Below are 6,533 nucleotides of genomic sequence, written 5' to 3' on the forward strand. Positions count from 1 at the left end.
AAAATGGGGGAAAGTTATTTCCTCAGAAACCAAAATTATATTCTAAGGTTATAGTACTTAAGACAGTATAAATCTGTGATAAAAGGAAATATAGAGACCAATGGCTAGAATAGAAAGTCCAAAACCAGAGACACATTGACTATTTAACAGTGATACAACTGGCACCATAGGGTGTTGAAAAAGGATGGATTATTTTAATGAAGGTGCTTCAACAAAGATCAACAAGAAATGCTTTCCAGATTGGGGGGAAAAAGTGGACTTCATACATATAGGACACAGCCTCATTTGTGGGTGGAATTATTTCTAAAAACAAACAAACGAACAAAAAATTTAAAGCTTTTAGGTAATTTCCCCCCTAACCTTAGTGAGAAGAAATTGTTAAAACATAAAATGCCTACCCAAACTAAACACTGAGTGTGACTATATTAAAATCAAGATTTAAAAGAAAATCAAAAGGCAACATAAAAAGAAGGTTGAGAATAAGCCACAGACAACTTCTGAAGCAAATCTTACCCAGAAAGATTCAAGAAACCTAATGCTGATGGGTAGAACTGAAGAAACCTTTTGCAGACAAGAAACCCAAATGCCCCATAAACACGAGACTGTGTTTGGTTTCAGCAGTGCATCAGGAAAGCATAGATTGCATTTATCATATCAACAAAGTTTTGGCCATTTGACAGTCTACAGTAATTATCATCCTTCCTTTTCAAATTGATGCCCTCCCCACTATCCTTACCAGAAGTGTCAAGGGTGACAGTCTTGTCTTGTTTCTCACCTTAAAGGTATAGACAGTCTGCTTGCCACCATTGAATGCAACATTAGCCATGGGTTCACCACGGGGTGTCTACTGAGTTTTGGTACATTCCTCCCATCACAGTTTTTTTTAGTACATTGATTGTTCTTATTATGGGAAGGACGTCGAAACTTAAATTTTATTTCTGTATCTGTTGAGATGTTTTGCAGCTTTTCTTCTTTGTCCTGTTAATGTGAAAGAATAAGGAAAGTTGTAAAGAAGTTTGAGAAAGGTGCAGAGGTGATGGAAAGGAAATAGAAAAGAGAGAACAGGAAGAAGGAACCAGAAGCTTACAACTCAGAAAACACAACAGAAACAGATGGTGTTTGCTGTCCCTAGCCCCTGGCAGGTACAGGTGGGTTCGATCTCACACTTGGTTCTGGAACCACCCAAGACACAGGGGAGCCCCAGGGGGACATCTTCACACCTCCACCACCTCCAGTTCCCTATGAGGCATGGGCAGAAGGACTAGAACGGGGACAGAGAGCTGAACGTTGGAGTACCTGGCAAGTTCCGGGGACTGGAAATTCTTTGCAAACAAAATTCTTCATTACTGAAGCTATTACATTAACCTTTCATTTGGAAATAGTTTCCAACTTGGAAGTTGGTAGTGTTTTGAGAAATGCCTTCTGCCCATACCTCATAGGGTCCACTGGTTGCCATGGAGCTGCGCATTCCCCTTCAGTGTGTGTCTTGGGCTCTGCCCTGGGTTCCTTGACCTTTCTCTCTCTATTCTCACCGTGCTCTATTAAAACAACCCCCTACACTCCACACACAGAAAACCTTCTCTTAACTGATAACTCAAGAGGAAAATAAGTAACCCTTCTTGATATGCAAAAATCCCTTAAAATACCATCAGTGGGGCTTCGGGATGGCTCAGTGGTTAGGAGCACTGACTGCTCTTCCAGGGAAACAGTTCGATTCCCAGCACTAGCAACCATCTGTAACTCCAGTCCTGGGGCACCCCGTTCCTCTTCTGATCTCTGGGAACAATGTGTATATGTGGTGAGCAGACATGTGGGTAAAACATAATATAACAATTAAATTAAAAATTTACTAAAATTAAATATCAAGGGTAGAGATAAATAGAAAATAATGAAAAGTGATGGCCTTTCGCTGTTTTCCAAATCACACCTTTGTGTCTATCTACTCTCCTCCTACAAAAGTCTGCCTGGTAGAACAATAAGCGGGTATAGAGAAGAAAAATGTAACAGAAACTTTTAACAAAACATATCTCAAGGTTCTGACACTGAAGGATATTAATACATTATGCAAAAAAGAGCAATCTTAACAAGTTTCACTGACTCGAAGAGAGAAGAAAAAGGCTGTTAGCATGAGACACGCAGTTGTGCTCTCAACACGTCACTGTCTTAGCGAAAGAGCAGCAAGTTTCCTGTGGATGCAGTCTCGCAAGGAGACTACAAAAGTCTTTGTTCTCTTCCTTTGCAGCTCACATCAGAAGTGTCCAAGGCAAAACAAAGAGAACCCACCAACTGACGGCTCAAACCAAGCCCGAACCACGTGCATGTATGTGTATGCATGTGCATGTGTATCCATGTGTATGGATATACAGTTGTGTCTATGTGTGTGTGCCTCCTTGTGTGTGTGTGTGTGTGTGTGTGTGTAGGGGCTAGAGCAGGGAGAGTGCATGCAGCTCGTGTTGGGGACAGCTGTGCAGCCACAGGAAGGAAGCCAATCTATCTTGCACTTCCCTCTGCTTCTTCCTGGCTGTGCCTCATTACTCTCAGGGAGAACTCTTGCTAGGCGACGTGCTTTTTGTCTCTCCACAGGCCCTGTCAATGCGGGGTCAAGAGACTCAGCACTTCCTTTGAAATGACATCCACTGGTCACAGTGCTTTATGTGGTGTCAGGGGAGAAAGTCTTCCTCTCAGCGCTTTGCCTTTTATGAGCTAAAGCTGGAAATAATGCTCTACTTCGTTTCTCTCCTTGACATTTCCTACCACTTTTCAGATCAGTAAAACAGGATGAAGTTGACAATTTTCTTGTAAGAATTCATACTAAGGACGCTGTTGGAAATGTTCCCTTCCTATAGCAAATGTTCATCTTTGCATGGACTCACTGGACTCGGCTGCTCATTCAATCATTCATTCAGAAGACGGTAACAGACATCTGCCATGACCACACCCCACGTGGGGGGCAAGTCTATTCTTCAGAGCTCAGGAAATGGGGCAGCCTCACGTCTGCTTGAGATGCAGAGAATAGCATGATCTCAATGCTGTGTATTATTCTTGCTCGTCCATAGAGATATTCTCATGGTCTAAACTAAAATTGGTACAAAATGATATCATACTGCAATATGTGTTCTACCTTCCCTTTTCCCCATTTCTATGTCTGTTTTTAATTTAAAAAAGCCTTTGTGTTGCTTATATTTCTTTTTTGTTTATTTAGTTACTTTACATCTCAATATCAGCTCCCCCTCTCCTCCCAGTACCACTCATGCACAACCTCCCCCTCCTTTCCTCCCCTTCTTCTATGAAAAGGAGGAGTCCCCTCTAGTTCTCACCCCCCCGCTACCTCACCGCACCCCAGCACATCAGGTCACTGGAGGACTGTGCACATCCTTTCCCGCTGAGGCCAGATAAGGCAGTCCCATTAGGGGAAGGGGATCTACAGGCAGGCAGGCAAGCAGGCAAGCAACAGGTTCAGGGATGGCCCTTGCTCCTGTTGTTAGGGACCAAGCTGCAGGGGGCCTCGGTCCAGCCCATGTTTGCTCTTTGGTTGACTCTGGGAGCCCCCAAGGGTCCAGGGTGGTTGACTCTGTCGGTCTTCCTGTGGAGTCCCTGTTCTCTTCAGGGCCTCAATCCTTCTCCAGCTCTTCCATTAGACTCCCCAAGCTTCACCTAATGTTGGGCTGCAGGTTTCTGCATCTCTTTTCATTGGTTGCTGGGTGGAGCCTCTCGGAGGACTGTTAGGTTGGGCTCCTGTCTCTGCCGGCTGTGACCCTGCCATTGTTTTTAAAGTCAGTTTTCTACTGACTTCTTTTATCGCAAGCTAAGAGAGTTCCTTTCCTGGGATCTGCCATCCTAGAAGTTCTTACATACTCATGTGTCTAGGGCATCCCCTGACTCAACACGACAGCTGTCACACTGAGTTTCCAAAGTGGAACCAAGAGTAACGTTAGATGATAATTCACTAGACTAAGAGGTAAATGACAGTATTTCTATATGTAGCTACACAGTTTCTTGGGTCTACACAGATTGCATACTAAGTGATTTGGTTTTTTTGTTTTTTGTTTTTTTTTTTTTAGGATTTTCCACATGCAAGACTGAGGCCAGCACTAGCAACTCAGTCCCATAGCAGGGTAGACCTTGCTTCATCCACTGGGATGATTGCTCTCCAGCCATCTTGTGACTGGGTTCCTCCTGCCCAGGGTCCATGCTCAGAGACAGGAATAAAGGGGGTATCCTTTGTCACGTTACCCCTAAGTAACATTTGCTAAATGGATTCCAACCGGGCAGAGGTAGTGTATCAGTTCCACAGGCTGGATAACCAACTGCCATAGAATGGGTATCCAAAGCCCCTGCATCTCTCATGGTTCTCAGGGTCAGAAGCCTCACCTGTTCCCTGAAGTACGGACACAGAGAGGAGTGTTCAATGGCAGGCTCAGGAGACATCGTTCCTTGCTCCTCAGCTGCTGGGGTTAAGGACTAGTGCTCCCCTGCCTGTACTTTTGTCTGGTGACCATGATACTCTGGAATTCTTGTTGTCAAATAGCCTTCTACGACCTTCTTACAAGGGCACATAGAGTTACATTTCAAATGACCTTAATAGCCTTAATCTATTCCCTTCTGCAAAGAATTGTTTTCCCAGTCTTCAGGGAGTAGGGGCACCTGGCATCACCCATTGGAGATGTCATAACAGGCAAAGTGTGGATGCTGTCATCAAAAGGATAAAATGGCCAAAATTGAAAGATGTCCTTAAACAGATAAATGGATGTACACACGGTTATCTTTGCACAGTGAGATTAATTTGGAGGTAGAAGAGAAGTTACAAAAGACACAGAGAAGAACCTGATGTAAATGTCAATGAGTGGAAAAGGCCAACATAAAAACACTATAGTCTATGATTCCAGTCACAGAATGTTCTGGAAAATTGAAACAAAAGTCAATAAAGAGATCAGTGGCTGGGCAGGGTTCGGAGGTCATAAGAGTGGAGGGAAGCGGGGGGCACTTTTAGGAAAGTAGACTTCCCCTGGATGATCCTGTAATCACAGATGTGCATAATTACAGATGTCAAAACCCCACGACTGTGGCGTAAAGGGTGAACCTAGATAGGAATGCTCGACCTTGGTAAATAATATTCGTTTATTATAGCTGTGACAAGTGAACTGCACGAATGCAAAATGTTAACAGCAGGGAAATTGGAGTGTAAGAGCCCCATGGGGAACTCAAACTGCTTTAAGAAATAAAGACCATGAGATTCTTAAGAGAATTCGTATGCTGCTCAGTGATGATCTTAGTAAACTCACGTAAATTATCAAATTCAGATCCCAATACAACACCTAACTTGAGTCTTCCTGCTTTATGTTTATTTTAAATTTATACCCCCTCCTATATGTGTGTGTGCCTCTGTGTGTGTGTGTGTGTGTGTGTGTGTGTGTGTGATGAATGAAGGGCATAGGACACTTTAGGAAGCCTGTTCCCTCCTTCCACCACATGGGTTCTGGGGACTGAACTTGGGTCACCAGGCCTAGTGCCAAAACCCTCTACCCACTGAACCATCTCCATAGCACCTCCCATGGTTCATGTGGGACTCTGGAAAACGTGAATAGGACACTTGTTGCATACAACATCCAGAGAGCAGAGACAGGCAGTACTAACCAGATGCACCATCATTTATAAAGTCGAATAAGTAATAAACAAGCTGCCTCATAACTCTGATCTCATCCCTAAATATTCCCTGGGCACAAGCAATAAAACAACCTTTTAAAATTTATCTTCTTTCCCCTCCCTGGCCTATTTCTAATAGAGTATAAAATAAGAGAGGAGAAAAGGCCAAAGGGAGAAGTTTTTAAGGATGAATAACAGTGGGGGAACTGGCCTGAGAAATCAGGAAATAATATCTTCATGCACATACCCCCAATAAATCGTTCTTAGAAGCCCAACTTGTCCCAGTTTAGTGCCACAGAATTGAAAGCAAACACAGAGTAAGACATCAATAATAGACACTAGTTCCCTGTTTGCAGATGACATATAAACTAGAAACGATAAATTACAGCTTGCCTACCATCTGCCCACTGTGACTGCACCTCATCCGAGGATAAGAAAAATATGTTTTAAAGAGGATCCAGAGAACAACTCTTCTAAATTAAGATAATTCTATTCAATAAAACTTGATTAAATTCAATTCCTCACAAATACTTTGTCCTTGAAAATCTGCACTACTTTTATTTCCACAGTTGTTTATTCCAAGCCTCCAATTGCTTGCTTAATTTAAAATAGTTAAAGGGTTAGGGATGCATCAGTGGTAAGGCACTTGGCCAGGATGCATACACAGGTTATATACCCACACATCCTGCTGCCCAGGCCAACAACGTCTTGTGGGATTGAGCCAATCACCAACCGCAAAGCAGCGCTCACCCACATCTCAACCCAAATCAACACATTGTCAGCTTCCTTCAAGAGTTTTGTGTAAGAGTGTGTGTGTGTGTGTGTGTGTGTGTGTGTGTGTGTGTGTGTGTACACATATGTGCCCACTCACAGGAGAGTATCACACACTG

The sequence above is a fragment of the Rattus norvegicus genome, chromosome 2 (assembly GCF_036323735.1).
Source record: "Rattus norvegicus strain BN/NHsdMcwi chromosome 2, GRCr8, whole genome shotgun sequence".
In the NCBI taxonomy this organism is placed as follows: Eukaryota; Metazoa; Chordata; class Mammalia; order Rodentia; family Muridae; genus Rattus; species Rattus norvegicus.